We start from the raw sequence: 18,650 nt of genomic DNA on the forward strand, positions 1-18,650 counted from the left end.
TGCTGAAAAGGCATGCCAAACTACTTTGATCAGTGCTGCTCTTAGCTTGTTTAGAACGGAGTGCAGTTAAAATAACGGCCAAAGCGCTGAGGATAAGTGACTTGTATGCTCAAGGTACTCAGGAGCCCACAGAGGCCAGAAAAGGGCACTGCAACCCCTGGAACTACCATACAGATGGTTGTGACCCACTGTGTGTGTGGTGAAAACCAAACCTGGGTCCTCTGCAAGAGCAGTAAGTGCTCTTACCCAGGAATCACTTCTTTAGCCAGAAATACCAGCTTTAAATGGCACCATGTTCTCTTTCCCCTTCATCTAAATTCCTGGAAGCACATGCCACACGGGGATGGGGCTGGCTCTATTAGCCAGACTAAATAATTAAACCCTTAATAACCTGTGCCAGGATGGGGCTTGGACCAAACGGTTGGCCACTTTAAGCTCCTGGGATTTTCAGACTGTTATTGTGGTATAGCCTGGCTTCAAATGATGTATTTTTAAAGACATTTCCTTTCCATTCTAGAATAGATATCAAAATCACAAATTCTGTGCTTGGATTGTTCTGTATTAGTGTTTATAAATATTTATTCTAAAACATTTCTCCAAGTTCAGAGAATTTTCTTTCTGTGGCATAAAGCAGTTTCCAGTTTATCTACAGTTTCTTTCAGATTTTTGAGTGACTAAGAAACCCCTGTGGAGTCACCACCTTCGGGACAGTCGCCGTCAGATGCAAGGAGCCTCACCTGGTGTTTAGTGGTGGGTGCTCCTACACATGCTGCCCTGCCCTGTGGAGTCACCACCTCTGGGACAGTCGCCGTCAGATGCAAGGAGCCTCACCTGGCATCTGCTGGTGGTTGCTCCTGGACATGCTGCCCTGTCACTGTGACAGGACAAGTATCCCGCCCTTGGGACAGTACCTGAGCTGACAGCTGCCATCACTGCTGGCCACCGTTGAGCCTGTAGCGCTGGGGAGAGTTACTGGCACCGCGCTGCAGGTGCCGGAGGAGCAAAGCACACAGCACAGGGAGGAGCAGCTCGGGAGTGGAAGCCCCATCTCCTATGAGGAGATTTTTTAAATTTATTTATTTATTATACATACAGTATCCTGCCTGCATGTATGCCTGCACACCAGAAAAGGGCACCAGATCTCATTATAGATGGTTGTGAGCCACCGTGTGGTTGGTGGGAATTGAACTCAGGACCTCTGGAAGGTCAGTCAGTATTCTTAACTTCTAAGTCATCTCTCCAGCATTGTTTAGAATGAGCAGATTTCTAAACAATGGCCTTAAACCTCTACACTGACATTTCCCCTCCTTTGCGAGCTCATAACATGCTCTTTTAACAACACACAAATCTATCTACAAGGTCATGCTTAGACAATGCAGACATATTCTGCCAGCCAGAGCTTTGCCATCAGTTTAAAATTTGAATTACTGAATTTATACAAATTCAGTATTTAGTGCCTGGCCTGATAACTCATTGTTTTATTTCTCCTGATAACATTATTTTTAAAATGTGGATCTATTTCTCCCATTAGCTCTATACACTTACAGGTCTCCTTGTTGAGACAGTAAGACGCCCTTTTCCTTTATGCTAGAAATGCCAAGTCAAAGGACAGAGGGGCCTAAGCCAAGAGCTCAGCAGGAGTCAAGGAGTCTGACCAAGCCCAATCTGCTCCTTAGTGTGAACCCCTAACAACCCATGGCCTCCCTCCCTGTGACGTGAGGAGAACAGCACTGATTCCCAGAAGCCTTCACATGCAGTCGGTCAGTGTGTGAACTGTGTGAAGATGCATCACAGCACTTAAATGTCAGCACTTACTGGTATTATTCGACTGTAATGTCTTGTATGAGTTAAATGCTCATAAATTATCTTTTCTTTTTTTTTTTTTTCCTTTTTGGTTTTTCAAGACAGGATTTCTCTGTAGCTTTGGAGCCCGTCCTGGAACTAGCTCTTGTAAACCAGGCTGGTCTCGAACCCACACAAATTATCTTTTCTAAAACACCTCTTGAAAAGGAGTTAGGACCCGGCACAACTAAAATGTGACTAAACACGATGTCTCCACTGCAAAATACGTTCTGAAAGTCAAACCAACATTTGCCCTATCTAAAAACTAAGGTTGTAACCTTTGAAATGAAAGAAAAAAGTTTGTGGGCATGAAGTAGAAATTAGGCAATCAGCAAAACTACATCCAAGACCTAACAAGTGTACTCAGTACACTACAAAAGATGAGCAAGGGTCTACCTAAGACCAGCAACCACAGCTGGGACTGTGGCTTTTCCTTCCCATGTCGCCCTAGAAATCATTTTGTAGACCAGGCTGAACTCAAACTCACAGAGATCGGCCTGCTTCTGCCTCCCCACTGCTGGGGTTAAAGATGTGTGTCACTGCTGCCCAGTGGGACTATGTCTTAAACATTGCACACACACATGTTCTGAATGAGTGAATAACAAAGGCAAAGCACAAAGGGAACATTGGATTAAATGGGAAATGACAACAATAACGTTCTAAGACAAAGCACTCTGCTAAGACACTTCAAAGGGTCCAGTGCAAAGGAGAAATGCTTATGAGCAATGGTGATTCCCTCTGCGCTCAGGTTTAAGGCTGCAAAAAGGGATAGGGCAGTGGCAGTCACCTGAACAGTAATATAACAAATTATTAAGTATGCTAAGTATTAATATAGTAAATATATTCAAGACAAAAATAATGTTCTACTTAGTCTTCCAAAGCTAAAACTTCAGAGTTCATATGCTCCCTGTTCTTGTTTACAACCAGAATTCTCAAGCTAACCGCAGCGTTCAGAGGTTACTGTGAGGCCCAGGCTGGCCTCCAGACCCTGGGAGGATAGGTGTACACCGTAACCCTGACCCTACATCCTCTCACCAGGCAGCCATGTCAAAGGCAGAGTAACCAGTACTTCTGAAGCGACAGATGTAAAGGTTAAATGACAAAACCATACCCAGCCCTTCACCAGCAGGCATTCTACTTCTCCGAGCTCCACCTCCACACCTGTAGCGTGCTCTGTTTCCATTTCCCATCTTTTCTTCAGATGCCGGCTAAATCCCTAGACAATCCTGTCCTAACACCCGGGTGCTCTCATTCCCACACTTCTCTCAAGATGCTCCTCAGATCCCAAGACACTTTCTCAGAATCCCACTCTGAGTCTGACTTCTTGAACCTCATCTCAGAAGACACAACACTATCTCCTTCTTTCAAGCACCAACCAAAATGTGTAACTTTCCTGCCATTTTTAATCTTAAGGTCCAATAAAATGGTCCTTGAGCTTACAAAAAAGAAAAAAATAAGAAAAATGCTTGAGATTACATTATGTTTTCTAATGACTCCTATGAAAAACAAAACACCATGAAAATTACTATCTACCCTCAACTGAAAAAGCAGAGTTAAACCAATACAGTATGGCTTTTCCTACCAATGTATCAAAATGACGAATTAAGAAAGTTAGCATCAGCAGTCAGACTGGTGTCTTTCATGTCAGTTATGCCTAAGGATAGCAAAAGAAGGAACGCATGCTCCTAAGGGCCCATTAGCTTCACCAATCAACTTGTAAGACTTCCACAGACAGTTATTTCATACACTCACCATCTCCTTTGCAGCTTTAGAAAACAACAGCCCTACAGCCCACACAGACACCCCAGGTCCCTACAGCCCACACAGACACCCCAGGGTCCCTACAGCGCACACGGACACCCCAGGGTCCCTACAGCCCACACAGACACCTCAGGTTCCCTACAGCTCACACAGACACCCCAGGTCCCTACAGCTCACACAGACACCCCAGGTCCCTACAGCTCACACAGACACCCCAGGTCCCTACAGCCCACACAGACACCCCAGGTCCCTACAGCCCACACAGACACCTCAGGTCCCTACAGCCCACACAGACACCTCAGGTTTTCAAGTCCTTCCTGTAGGATGTGGCTGGGGTTAGTGCTCCTTTGTTCTCGAATCCTCACCTCCAGTCACATCTGAGAGTAATACAGCATCACTTCCTCTCCTGTCCTCCTTAAATCCAGATACTTACAACTCATCTACACATACTTACATAATTAAGGCACACAATTTACAAAGAAGAATAATGGCCTTCTCTAAGGTAGTCTATAAAAGGTGTTTAATATATAGACATTTATAGTTTAATTAGGACAACTACTGTTCAGCACTACTGAAGACAAAGGTAAAGTCTCCTCTGTGAGATAAAATTGTATAGCTAATGTCAGGGGTTGAAGAGAGACAAGAGGAGTTCACAAGGTAACTTAAAAAACAAATGTTGCAGGAACATATATAATAAAAGCATGCAGGTAAGGGGATGGGGTGGGGTGGGGGGAAGGGTAGAGGGGGAGAGAGAAGGGAGAAGGGGAGGGTTGGGAGAGCTTGGGGAGTGGGAGGTTTGAGATGGAGAAAGGACAGACATGGAAGCAGGAAGAAGATAACTTCATCAAGGGAGCCATTTGGGGGTTGGCAAGAGGCTTGGCTCTAGAGGGGTTCCCAGGTGTCCACGAGGATGTCCCCAGCTAGGAGCCTGGGCAGTGGAGGAGAGGGGGCCTGAACTGACTGGCCTTGTATTGTAGTCAAACTGATGACTATCTTGAATATCACCATAGAACCCTCATCCAGCAACAGATAGAGACAGAGACCCACATGGAGCACTGGACTGAGCTCCCAAGGACCAGTTGAAGAGCAGATGATGAGCAAGGAAGTCAGGACCGTGAGGGGTGCGTCCACCCACTGAGACAGTGTGCCTGAGCTAATGGGAGCTCACCAAAGCTAGCTGAAATGGGACTGAACGGGCATGGGATCAAACTGGACCCTCTGAATGTGGCTGACAATTGGGGCAGACTGAGGGGCCAATGATAATGGCACTGGGATTTGTCTCTACTGCATGTACTGGCTTTTGGGGATCCTAGTCTATTTGGATGCACACCTTCCTAAGCCTGGATGGAGGGGGGAGGGCCTTGGACTTCCCACAGGGCAGGGCACCCTGCCCCTCTCTTAGGACTGGAAGGGAAGGGAGGATGGTGAGTTGGGGAAGCAGGAGGGAAATGGGAGGAGGGGAGGAAGAGGAAATTGTGAATGGTATTATTTATAAAGCAATAAAAAAAGAGAAAACAAAACAAACAAAAAGCATGCAGGTAATTTATCATATGCAAACCCATCTCACTGTCCTCCTCTGAGGCTACAGAATGACCAACTTTCCCTTCACCCTGTACCCTAAATCCGACTAGCTGCTGCTTACACATTACGGCTTAAGTCAGATTTCCATAGAGACGCCTCAGATGGTCCATGTTCTTGAAGAAAACGGACGAACGACTTGTTTACTTGTTCCTGTCCTTACCTCCACCGCCCCTGAGGTCTAGAATGTCTCCTCTATCCTCAGACTTAGCTGTTGCAGTCAACTCTGAACTGCCCTCAAGCTAACCGTTCTCTCTCTTTGATATTCCCATACTTGTATTTACCCGTTAGCCAATGGATTCCTTAAAATAGCTGTCACTCTAACTCCCTGATGTCCCAATTTCAAAATACTGAACATGGATCTCTTCCCTGTGTCCCCCAAAACATAAAGGACTTGGTGCGCACATTAACAGATTTATCAGTCAATTGTAATGTGCATATCTGCAGGGCTAAGGCAGGAAGGGCATACGTTCAAGGCTAGTCTGGGCTAACATTAGGAAACTGTCTCAGCAAAAATAAGAAGAAATAACATCAAATAAACTAATAACGGTATCAAGCTTACTGGCTGGGCCTGGTTACATTTTCCAGGTACAGAGTGCTACACCTAAGTGTGCACTGAAATGTGTGCTTCTGAACTAGGAAAATGAGGGTGCAAAATGCATGTAAATGCACAATCATCAATTCAAAACTGTTTCATCAGAGGTACCATCACGCCAGGTGATGATGGCGCAGGCCTTTAATCCCAGCACTCAGGAGGCAGAGGCAGGCGGATCTCTGAGTTCAAGGCCAGCCTGGTCTACAGAGTGAGTTCCAGGATAGCCAGGGCTACACAGGGAAAGCCTGTCTTGAAAATAATACCATCACAACTAATTATTCCCACAACTAATTTGTCACAGGAAGCTTTTGATTTTGTGTCGAGTGCTGGTTTCTAAAGGGTGAGGGAGTAAAGAGTGGGCTGAGCTGCAACCAAGAAGCGGTGTACAGGATCTACCTTCTTGGTCTCTATGAAGGGTTGCAGCCATCCTGACCTCCTTGCTCTATGATCTCACTAGAGTCAGGAAAGAACTCGTCCGGGGCAGCTCGGTGACATAACTTTCCCTCAAGAACAACAAGTTTCTCCCTTTGAAAAACGAACAGCAGCTACCCTCTATCAATACTGTCATCCAGTATTATCCAAAAAGAAAACCCACGCTGTAAGCACCATCAGTGAACGTGGCCGCATGCTTTGCCACAGGATCAGTGTCTTCTAGACTCTCAACCTCCTGTCCCAGCCCCGAGTCCTGGGAATGCGGGTGTCCACCACCTCCACATCCACTAGAGAGGCCTTGGTGAACAACACACGGATGAATTAGACTATGAAGAGTCCTGATGCCAAGCACCGCCTCGCCCCAAAATTAAAAACGAGCATACACTCAAATGGCATTAAGCATCACTAATCCTTGGACCTGTCATTTTGACTTCTTAAAACTTAAGGTTCACAGGCATCAACGGCCAAGTGCATTCTCAACCTTTGCTTCCAACATATTTATTGCAAATGACATCAACTTAAAGGTCTCCCACAAATTCCACACCCCCCCCACAATGGTTAAGAACAGCCTTCCTTCTCTGATCTGCACCTCTCAATTTCCGTGGGGTGAAAACTCTTTTTTTAAAAAAAATCCCAACAATGTACTAAGGGATTCTGCCATGAAGGAAAGGAAGAATTTCCACAGCAGCCCTCCTAGGAGCCCTTGGGTCAGTGCAAGTTTAGTGTGTTTTGCCCTTTAATGATATCCTCATAAAACAGGCTTTCACGACTTACCGGTTTTAGTGGGATAAACTAGTGTAGAGAAACCCTAGCTTTCTAGAAAGATTTTCAATATAGCATTACGATTTTCCGAGAGCTTCTAGAATATTTTGGGAGCTACAGCTTAACTTCATCCTGGTTACAGGTGCCAGCACGTTCTTAGGAACGGACCAGGGTGCAGAAGACTGCGTTTTCGGCGTTAGGAGAGCCCGGCTCTCGCTAGAACTCTCTGCCGATGGAGAAATATGGCAACGAGAGGGGGCGGGGCAGACAATGGAATAAACTTTTTGTCCCAACTGTTCGGTAGGTCCGAGCAGCCCGGAGCCGGCGACCCCAGCGCGGGGCGTTAGCGACCGAAAGCGTCGACGGGGAAGGCACGTCTACCTCTGGCCGCCGGGAGGAGGGCGATGTGCCGTCCGTCCGCGTCCTCGCTCTCCCTCCTTCGGGCACCGACGCCCAATCTCACGCACGAGCGGGTTCCGGCTGCTCCAAAACTTCTCCGCCAAGTCCCCTGAGACCGAGCGAGCGCCGGGCTGGGCGAGCCGCAGCAGCTGCAGCCGAGACGCGGCGTCCGAGCCTGCAAAGCGACACCGAGTCAGGTGGGCGCCCGGCCGGCCGCACCTGTCACTCCCGCGGCCCCGCGGCGGACGAGGCCTGCGGCCCGCACTCTCCCGCAGCCTCCGCGGCCCGCTCGCCCCGGCCGGCCCGGTTCCCCGCCCCAGGCCGCACTCGGCCGCGGCGCCTCAGCCGCGAGCGGCGGGGGCTCCGCGGACGGACTCACCGGGCCTCGCCGCAGCGCGGCCGCTCTCCTCTCCCCGCCGCTCCCGCGCAGCCCCGGGCGTTGGGCGCGGGGCGCGGGGCGTCCGCAGTAACGGGCCCGCGGCCGGCCGGGCGAGCGCGCGGTGGGCGGGCGGTCGGGCGGAGCCGAGCGGACCGGCAGGCCTGGCGCCCTCAGCGGCGCGCGGGACTTCTTTCCTGAGGGTCGCGGTGCTGCGCGGCGGACGCGGACGCCGGCGCCGAGGAGAGGTCCGCGGGTGACGGACCGCGGAGGACCAGAACCACCTGCTGGAGGAGCCGCGCTACGGGGGCCGCGCAGGGTCCAAACGGCTCGCGTCTGGCTGCGGCTCCGCGGTCGTCGGGGTCGCGGAGCGGCCGCCGAGGTGGGAGGCCTTCCGGGACCGAGGCTTAGGCCGCCGCCCACGCAGCGCGGCGGGATCCCTGGGCTCTCGGGGGCCCCGGGCGGAGGAGGACCTCCAGGAGGTGGAGGAGGGCGGTGCCGGGATGCAAACAGCCGGGCGGCCGGGGATTCCCTGGGGGATAGAGGAGCGCACAGTCTTGCCGCCCCAAGCACCTACCGGGTCTCGGTTTAGTTTTGCAAGCAAAGTTAAGCGGCTCACCGAAAGCCCGCAGCTAAGGGCGGAGCTGCAGCGGTCCTGCCTGACCCTGTCCCGCACAAGTCGCTTCCATCGGGAGGATGCTGCAGGCAAAGAGAGGAGTTGGAGTTAACCTCTCCCCCAGAGATAAAAACCAGAGAAAATGCCAAGCCACGAGAGGGGCCTTGTGGAAAAACACAGAACTACGCGGGATCCGAGGACTGCGTGCATCTGTGGGGCAGCATCAGTGACGGGGGAGGAGGGAGGGAGGAGGCATTCGCAGTTTGCCTGGGAAGAGGTGGAGTTTTGCAGGGAGACCTCGGGGGCCTTAAGTGGAGAGCCTTTGGACACCGAAGATGCCAGAGGTTGGGGGCATGTTGACAAGGGGAAGAGTTGGTATTTAAGGCACAATTTTGTTTTTTAGGATTAGAAGTTTGGAGGAAGAAAAGAAGGTTGTTGCTTTCTAAGTGAAGCAAATGTCAGAGGTGGACAGCCCTATGTAGACCAGGTAGAAGGTAGTACCGGGCTGTACAGCTGTCGAGGTGTGAGCCCCACTTGAGAAGCTGATCCAGATTGATGTGGGGACCTGTTGCAGGGAGACTGCTTGTTGGTACCCGGCTGCTCAGCAGTAGACCCGAAAATCTTTAGGTTTTTATGTGGATGTAGTTGCCTCTTCACTGGGCACCAATTTGTAGGAGAGAGCTGCTTGTTGGATTCCGCTGCCTAGAACCAAAATAATCACACAGAAACTGTATTAATTAAATCATTGTTTGGACCATTAGCTCTAGCTTATTTGCTAACTTTTATATATTAATTGAACCCATTTCTATTAATCTGTGTATCACCATGTGGCTGTGGCTTACTAGCTAAAGTTCCGGGCATTTGCTTCTGGTGGGGCTCCATGGCTTCTCTCTGACTCCGCCCTCTCTCTCCCAGCATTCAGCTTAGTTTTCCCCACCTAGCTCTGTTCCCCTATGGCTCTGCTATAGGCCCAAAGCAGTTCCTTTATTTGTCAACGGTAATCACAATGTACAGAGGGAAATCCCACATCAGGGACCCAAAGGGGGGACGACAAGAAAGAACTTTAAATGATTGAGACATGATGTGAAGGTTGCAGCTTGATTAGTTAGGGTTAGAGAGAGAGGAAAAATAGGGGCTTGAAAATAATACTTAGAAAGGAGATAGCTACTATTTAAAAAAAATATTTATTTAACTTTCAGGCTGAAGTTTCCCCTCCCTCCTCTCCTCTCAGTCCCTTCCCCCACCTCCTCTGTTCCCATCCCTCAATGCACTCCTCTGTTTCTGTTCAAAAAGGGCATGATATCCATGGATATCAACAAAACATTGCATCAAGTTGCCATAAGACTATGCACCTCCCCGGGTATAGCATGAATAATAAAAACCCTGAGATAGATATTGGGGTTCAACCTGAAGCTCTTACCGCTATGAAATCTTGAGACTGAAAGAGAGCTAGTTTCTGTCTCTTCCCATCTTATATTCCTCTCTAGTGCTGGGATTAAAGGTGTGAACCACCACTGCCTGGCCTGTATGGCTGACTAGTTGTGGCTGTTTTGTATTCTGATCTTCAGGCAAGCTTTATTTATTAATATACAAAGGAAAAATGATGAATACCCCATATATTAAGGCTGGGCAAGGTACCCACTATTCAAAGTAGGGTCCCAAAAGCCAGTAAAAGAGTCAGAGACAGCCCCTGCAGTCAGCTACTTGGTTTTTTTTTTTGTTGTTGTTGTTGTTGTTTTCAGAGACAGGGTTTCTCTGTGTAGCCCTGGCTGTCCTGGAACTTGCTCTGTAGACCAGGCTAGCCTCGAACTCACAGAGATTTCATCTGCCTCTGCCTCCTGAGTGTTGGAATTAAAGTCATGCACCACCAATATCCGATTTCTTTCTTTCTTTTTTTCCAGCTACTTTTTAAAAATGTGCGCTGGTGTTTTGCCTGCATGTGTGTCTGTGTGAGGATGTCAGAAGCCCTGGAACTGGGACAGACAGGTGTGAGCTGGGAGTTGAACCCAGGGACCCTGGAATAGCAGACAATACTCTCAGCCGCTGTGCCATCTCCCTAGCTCCCAGACAGCTGCTTTTAAAGAAAAGATGAACAGTTTAGATTTGGACCTTTGGAGGGGCTGAAGACAGCCAAATAGATGTGGTCACTAAGAAGTTGGAAAGGAAAGTTCTGAAATAGGCAACGGAACTGAACTGGAAAGTACACTGGGGGCTGGGGAAATAGTTGAGTGGATAGTTTGAATTCTATCCTCAGAATGAACGCAACATCTCCCAGCATGGTAGCATGCTCTTGTCCCAGTGATTAGCAGGCAGAGACAGGTGGATCCCTGGGTCTTGCTAGGCAACCTGTCTCAAAAAACAAATAAAAAACCAAGGTGGACAGCACTTGAGGATTATAAACAAAGTTGTTCTTCTAGCCTCCCCCCCGCCACGTACACACAATCTACCTGCACGTGCATAAGCACACACCCCCCCAGACACACAAGAAATAGGTTGGAAACTCCCCAGCCTACCTGTATATTGTTCAGAGAGAAAGGGTAGACTCAGTTTTCAAATACATTGTTAGGGTCTTGCTACCCCAAGTATGGCCACATCTCTTTCACCAGCAAGTCTGTTAGAAGATATGGGGATCTCAGCCCCAAGGCAGACCTGCCAACTAACATCCTCAGCTTGAAAGAAACCGCAGGAGGTGATCCACACCAGCGTGTGGGAAGCTCGGACACAGACGAGAGAAGCCAGCAGAGGAGGAAGAGCAGCAGCGGAGTAGGGCCGGAGTACCAAAGCGGGGAGACTTCAGTCTCAAAGCTGGGCACAGAGGAGTGGGGGGTCAGTGTCACAGACTGTGCAAGTGAGGAGGATGAGGGACAATGGTGTTTATGGCTTGAGATCTACGAGCATCACAGTGGAAACTGAGAGACTCCCACTTTCTGACTGGGGATTCTGAGAGACAGTCCTTGCCATATGCGCACACTTGGGACGGAGAGACGGAGAAAAGGACTCTCTATGATTGCTTCTGCTTTCTCCGCAGAGTGAGGAGCAAGGTCATCTTTTGTCTCTCACAGTTCACATCCCTGCCACAGGCTGCTTTTCTCAGCCTCTCTCAATATGCCTAGAGTAGGACCGTGCCTGCCAGTCAGGTCAGAGCCTTGAGTGCTGTACTTCCTCCAGGTGTTTCTTCCTCCTGCCAACTGGACCCTGCACACAGCAGCTCGGCTTCAGTTATCTAGATGTCTACAAGCACCTGGAATTCGCAGAGCCACAAAAAAGTGCCTGGATGAAGAAGGGCTTCCACCTCTTGATCCAGAATACCCAAATGTGTGAATGATGTGTGGATTTGGGTTGAATTGGAGCCTTAGGACTTTGGGGCCCATTTGCTGTAGCCATTGAGCCTCCTCTACTTAACTAAGACTCATGAAGGCTGGAACTCGGCATGTCTGAGTGAAGACAAGGGTTCAAACTGAGCTTCCCAGACACCACTAAACCCTCCAGGGAAGGACCAAGAATCTCTCGTGAGCCTAGCCGGCCAGTCATACATGCTTCTCCAGTCATGTGCAAGCACTGACTGGACAGGAAGTGTACTAAAGAAGGACAAGGTACTTGAAGGTAGAAACAAAGGAAGCATTGTTATGTCAGGCGTGGTAGGAGGGAAGGTGAAGAGGGTAAGGAGTCACTAGAAATACAGTAAGGTTGGGGCTGGAGCGAATTCTAATTGGTTTAAAAATAAAAACTCAAAGTCAGCTATCAGGGTGAAAGCTGAAGGATCAGAGAAGCAGAGCGGTCACTAGAGTTCTTACCTCTACCAGTGCTCAGACTGAAGGGGCGATCCTGTCTCCACGAATCCTCAGACTACAATGATCTCCTGTCTCCTCCCACTTTATATTCCTCTCTCCTCCCAGCCATATCACTCCTGTCTCCACTTCCCCAGTGCTGGGATTAAAGGCCTGTCATCCCAAGTGCTGGGATCACCTTTGTGTGAGCTCTTTTCCTCTTTAAGACAGAAGCAATCTCATGTAGTCCAGGGTGGCCTTGAACTAACAGAGATCTGTCTGCCTCTCTCTCACAAATGCTGGAATTAAAAGTGTGTGTCACCACTGTCTGGCTTCTGTGGCTAACTAGTGACTTAGCTCAGAATTCTGATCTTCAGGCAAGTTTTGTTAGATTCAAACAAAACATCACCAGGTTTGTTATTCTCTCAAAGAACCTAGGTGGGTCTGGTTCCCAGAACCCACATGGTGGCTCACAAACATCTCTAACCCCAATCCCAGGAGATGATCTGGCCTGCCTCCACAGGTGCCAGACATGAATGTGGTGCACAGATATATGTGTAAGCAAACATCTGAAAACATTTTAAAAAATAAAATATGGTAAGGTTTCTAAATTGGTACATTTGAAAAGGTTAAATTTTTTTTAGGATTCGGGTGCTATGGAACAATCTTTGTACACTGTAAATATTTATTTCTTTCACTGTTACTAAAAAGTTGATTGGTCAATGCTAGGTAGGATTTTTGGGGCAGAGAGAATGCTAGGAAGGAGGGCAGAGTGGAAGGAGTCTCCAGACAGACAGAAAGGAAACAGGACATGAGGAGAGGTAAAAGCCATGAGCCTCATAGCAGCCCATAGATAGAAATAGGTTAATTTAGGTTGTAAGAGCTAATTAGTAATAAGCCTGAGCTATTGGCTGAGCATTTATAATAAGTCTCTGAATGGTTATTTGGGAAGTGGCTGGTAGAACAGAGATGATTTTGGTCCTGACAAAAAACTCATCCTACAAATGGCACTCAAATGTCCAACACCTACATCCACATAAGACCTGAGAAAGTTTTAAAAAGGTTCTAAACACACAAAAACCATGCCAAACATTGCCTCCCTAGTCTCATGTCTCTGATGCCAGCCACAGTACAGAGGCACATCTCCTCTCAGCTGCCAGCATGCCATTAGCTAAGCCACATGGTGGGTTCCTACAGTCTCACATGGGCTGTGGTACAGAGAGGTGTCTCCTGTCTGCTGCCTATGGGTTGAGGTGCCAGCTTGAGCTCTGCCAGTGTACTGCATGGTGGGTTAGCGGTTTTGCTTATTCAGACTGAAAAGGTTACAGCTGCTCAGTAAAGATAGATCTGGACAGAAAAAAACCTAAACAGGTTACAGTGTTAAAAAATGTACAAAGGCTTGGGATAGAAAAGAAAACGAATATACAGTCATAGAAAATTATATATACATATATATAGTTTTGAAATAATAAAATAAAGCCCTTAAAATGGAGTAAAGTAATATAAAAGAAGTAAAGCCAGATAAGTTGGGAAGTACACAAAGGGTCTGGATCCTGAATGTTATTGTATTGTCTTTCAATTTTTTGACTGCTAATGAATGAGTGATAATCACTAAGAAACATTGGATTATGGAAACTGCTAGATTAGACCAACCCATATATTTTTAAAATATCTTGATTTCAAAATGGAAGTCAAAAAGTGTGTTGCATTGGGAGAGAGGTTGTGCTTTTATTTCCATAGGAAATTAGAGGCTGTGGATTCATTCCAGGTTAAAGATGGTCAGGTTTGATTAAAAAAGACCTCCTGAAAAGGTATAAAGAAATAAACCTAAAAAACAGCAAGACACATAACATATATTTAACCTGCTAAAACAGAAAACAAGTCATCTTTGGCTAACTTATGTACAACACAGTCTAGACTTGTACTAATACAGAAATGTATATTTTATTTAAAAGTTTATGGGACTGGGGCTGGAGAGATGGCTCAGTGGTTAAGAGCATTGCCTGCTCTTCCAAAGGTCCTGAGTTCAATTCTCAGCAACCACATGGTGGCTTACAACCATCTGTAATAAGGTCTGGTGCCCTGTTCTGGCCTGCAGGCATACACACAGATAGAATATTGTATACATAACAAATAAATAAATATTAAAAAAAAGTTTATGGGACTGGAGAGATGGCTTAGCAGTTAAGAGCACCGACTTCTCTTCCAGAGGACCCAAGTTTCAATTCCCAGCAACCACATGATTACCAAATTAGTAATGAGATTTGGTGCCCTCTTCTGGCCTGCAGGCATATATGCAGGCAGAACGTAATATACATAATAAATAAATCTTTTTTAAAAAGTTTATGTATTTTCAGAACAAAGGGACCAGACACCAATGAAAATGAATGACCCAGGTGATCCAGCATTTCAGAGTGCCTCTGTTGCAGTTTCTCAAGAGTTCTGCATCCAGAACAGCTTCAAGGATGCTGGCTGAGATGGTTCAGCCTAACAAACGACTCCAGTCAAGACTTAACAATTGTTCTGAATTTTCTCGGGGTTCTTGACAGTGAAATATGACTGCTCCTGGAAGAACCAATTTGTTTCAGTGAAGATGATGGGCATTGAAGAACCTTTGTATAGAGTTTGGTTTTTTCTTTTCTTTCTTTCTTTCTTTCTTTCTTTCTTTCTTTCTTTCTCTCTCTCTCTCTCTCTCTCTCTCTCTCTCTCTCTCTCTCTCTTTCTCTCTCTCTCCCTTCCTTCTCTTTCTTCCTTCCTTCTCTTTCTTTCTTTTCTTTCTTTCTTTCTTTCTTTCTTTCTTTTCTTTCTTTCTTTCTTTCTTTCTTTCTTTTCCAGGGACAGGGTTTCTCTGTAGCTTTAAAGCTTGTCCTGGAACTAGCTCTTGCAGACCAGGCTGGCCTCAAACTCTGAGAGATCCGCCTGCCTCTGCCTTCCAAGTGCTGGGATTAAAGGTGTGTGCCACCACCACCTGGCTGAGTTTGCTTTCTTTATGGCAAAAGCTAGCCATTTGGGGAAAGAATTGCCCTTGCCCCAATTGCTAAAAGTATGTCATTCAAACTGGACCAGCAAGATGGGAAAAAAAGTGACTGTCTCCATTCTTAAGGAGTCCAGGTTTGCTATAACTTGGCCAATTAAAATCAATCAGATCTTTAATATCTAGCCTCCTTGCTAATGGCAGACACTAAATTTTCTACTTTTAGATGCTTGGAGTTTAACTTAGAGACTTACACATGCGAGGTGAGCCCTGTGGCACTGAGCAATAGTCCCACCTCACTCAGAAGTATCTGGGAGTCTTCCTCCCCTCTTATTGGTTCACAATCCCACAGAACTCTTCAGACTGTAGGTTCTACTCCCTCAAGTCCTGTCCTCCCTGTTTGCCTGATCAGGTCTCGGATACTGCTGTCCAGAGACGAAACATTTCTTAACATTCCAGCTACACATAAACTAGCAGGAAGGTGCTCCCTCTGGAAACCCACGCGGGACAGACTGACACGGTAACGTCAGAGTTGATCTGCCTACTTCTGTATCTGTAGCATAGATCAGGACATGCCGGTGGTCTGCCAGTCGGACTACCTATCCATAAGATCAGCTGCAAGAAATGTCATTTTTCCAGCTATGGTTCAGTTGCTCTGAAGTAACTATTGCTAAAGAAAGAAATAACAAATAGCCAAAAATACTAGTCAAAATCCCAGTAAAAATGTAGTTTTTCACTCATAAATTAATGGCAGTCACAAAGTATGACTTATTCCTATAAAAATGGATTCAGTAAGTTCTTAAAATACTTTCCTGACACAAGTCACAGAAAAATAGCAGAGACTATGGTGGCCTCTGTTGCTGAGATAGACTAAACTGAGGGTCATTTAGCAAACGCTTTGCTCCATGTCTGCTGGAAGGTATTCTACGTACATAGCCCACTTTGGGAATTGATGGATAATCTCATCCTGGACACACAATGTGTGCTTAAGAAAGTGCTGTTGTACATTTCTCTGGTAAAACAACAGACTCTTTGCCATATATAACTTAAATGAGCAATTCTCAAAGTGGTTAAATGTCGCATTTGAAATATTTAAGAGTAGGAATGATAAGTGCTCTTCTGTTTTTAAAGAGGTTTACTGGTGGTTTAGGAAACGTGAATGCAATCTATTAAGATCTTAACTGGGGTCCTGGTGACTGGTGACACCAGAGCCACCTGGAAATGTCCAGTGGGTGGAGATGCGCGTAGACCAAGGCCTCAAACTGACAATTCGGACGCTGCCCAGCCTCGAGATGATGGCACCGTCAACACAGGGCAGACCTTGGCATAAAGGTATCCTAACTTCCCATTCTTCCCAGTTAGAGAATTCAATCATGTTAAAAAAAAATAACAAAACCAACAAGTTTGAAACTGGCAAATTATTGGAACTATCAGTTAATAAATGCTGCTAAGTCCTCGGTCCTAAAATGTTGGGAAATGTCACTGCAAGCCCCAAACAAAAGTGGACACGTTCAGCCTCTCAAGGCAGACAAACAGCTACTGGTTTTAGTCAGGTCTCAGTGAAGACGTTTTCTCCACATGGATATTTTAATGAAGGAAAAGCTAAGCAAAATAACCGAGATGATACTGTTCAGTAGCAATGAGTCCCTTAGCTTGTCTGTTAGCTGTCTGCTCGACCCTTCCTGGTTCCTCACTGTTAAATCACTTTAGGCTCAACTAATTCCATTCGTTTATAGACCAACTGTTTCTTGTGTGTCAGTTGAATGGCTTCCTGTTTCCCCCAGTTCTGCCTTAGCCGGCTTTTTATATAATCCTCAGTAAATGGTAACCACAGGAAAACAAACCAGCATAAAACTGGGCTGCATATTTTCAAATGGCAAGTTCAGTGTTCACATCCAATGTGGGTGTCTGCTGCAGGAGGGACCTCTGTCTGTGTTGTCTGTCTGCTGGAGAGTCCTCTATGTCTGTCTGTCTGCTGCAGGAGAGTCCTCTGTGTCTGTCTGTCTGCTGCAGGAGAGTCCTCTGTGTCTGTCTGTCTGCTGTAGGAGAGTCCTCTGTGTCTGTTGCAGGAGAGTCTTCTGTGTCTGTCTGCTGCAGGAGAATCCTCTGTGTCTGTCTGTCTGCTGCAGGAGGGTCCTCTGTGTCTGCCGCAGGAGAGTCCTCTGTCTATAGGTGTCTGTAGCGGGAGAGTCCTCTGTGGGTGTCTGCCTGCTGCAGGAGGGGTCCTCTGAAGGAATCTTCTGTAGTCTTAGAGACACCTGGATGTTGACATTAAGTTTCAGTTATTTTGCCAGAAAAATGAAACAAATCCTCCTCCAAATTCTTTAAAAAAAAATCTTTGCTGGTTTCTGAGATCCCTTCTACTGTTCCCTCCACGCCTATCCCTAGTTCACCTGGACCCCAGTGGAGAGCCAGGGTAAAGCACCACATGCCTATAATTTGCTGCTGATAACTGGGGACATGGGGCCAAGTGGTGATTCTTTTAAAACAGTGCATAAGGGGAAGGAGAGGAGGGGAGAGGAAGGAGGAGAGAGTGAGGGGAGGAAGGGGAGGAGACAAGAGGGCAGGGGAGGGAAGGGGAGGGGAGGGGAGGGGAGAATGCTTGAGTCCTTCTGCGGCTGTAGAAATGGTTCAGCTGTTAAAAGGCTTGAGACTTTTTCAGACAATCAGCAGTCAGTTCCCAACATCCTGACCACACAGCTTACAGCCACGTGTAGCTGCAGCGCCTTCTGGACAACTTGGACACCCTGCAATATGTGTGTATTCTCTCTCTTACACCACATATAAAATTTTTAAACCGTTTTTAAGAAAAGACACTTGAAGCTCAATGTTGAGTGCTTATGTAGCACACACAAGGCTTTGGGTTTGATCCCCAGCACTGTGAAAAACAGATACTTCAAATCAAGTCAAATGAACAGTATTTACCTATCTGGATTTGAAAAGTTGTATTTTGTTTTGTATATACTGTAACAAGCTTGAAACATAAATAATTTTGAAGTGATTTCCTTTGTTCTACTTTAATAACATAAGTATTTCTAAAAAGGTTTTTAAACTTTACTGTTTTCTGACTGCCTTGGTCCTTTAGCACCAAGGTGCCCACAAGTTAGAATGAAGCCTATGAAGTGGCTCCATCTTCGGATCCTGGAGCAACCCAGAGCCTTTCTTAGGGTGTGCTTTTTTTTTTTTTTTTTTTTTTTTTTTTTTTTTTTTTTTAATTTTTCGAGACAGGGTTTCTCCGTAGCTTTTGGTTCCTGTCCTGGAACTAGCTCATGTAGATCAGGCTGGCCTCGAACTCACAGAGATCCACTTGCCTCTGCCTCCCGAGTGCTGGGATTAAAAGCATGGAGCACCACCACCCGGCCTTAGGGTGTGCTTTTAAGTACAATAACCATACCCTGGGTTGTCATACTTCAGTTAACAAGAACAGTTAGCCAGAAGAACAACTAACTACAGACACCAAAAAGCAAGGTTAGCACATTTAGAGATTTCCCACAACTGTGGGCTCGGATGGGTTAGGCCTTTGAAAAGATTTTGCAGGTGCTATCTAC

General features: G+C 46.7%; 1 protein-coding gene across 3 annotated transcripts in view; it reads right to left on the reverse strand.

The window, feature by feature from the left end:
* The window catches only part of Gkap1 (G kinase anchoring protein 1), a 46,434-nt gene extending 37,845 nt beyond the window's left edge, over positions 1–8,589 (reverse strand). The window contains exons 1-2 of one of the 3 annotated variants that reach the window (XM_050144100.1): positions 8,365–8,589; positions 7,352–7,544 (exon numbers count right to left, since the gene is read on the reverse strand). The gene's annotated coding sequence lies outside the window, so the exon portion shown is untranslated. Of the gene's footprint in view, positions 1–911; positions 1,013–7,351; positions 7,545–8,364 lie in introns of those variants that run through there. The other 2 variants (XM_050144098.1, XM_050144099.1) reach the window with 2 other exon arrangements.
* Positions 8,590–18,650: the final 10,061 nt, after the last annotated feature.

Source organism: Alexandromys fortis, unplaced genomic scaffold, assembly GCF_014885135.2.
Source record: "Alexandromys fortis isolate MF-2015 unplaced genomic scaffold, M_Fortis_MF-2015_v1.1 scaffold_1, whole genome shotgun sequence".
NCBI lineage: Eukaryota > Metazoa > Chordata > Mammalia > Rodentia > Cricetidae > Alexandromys > Alexandromys fortis.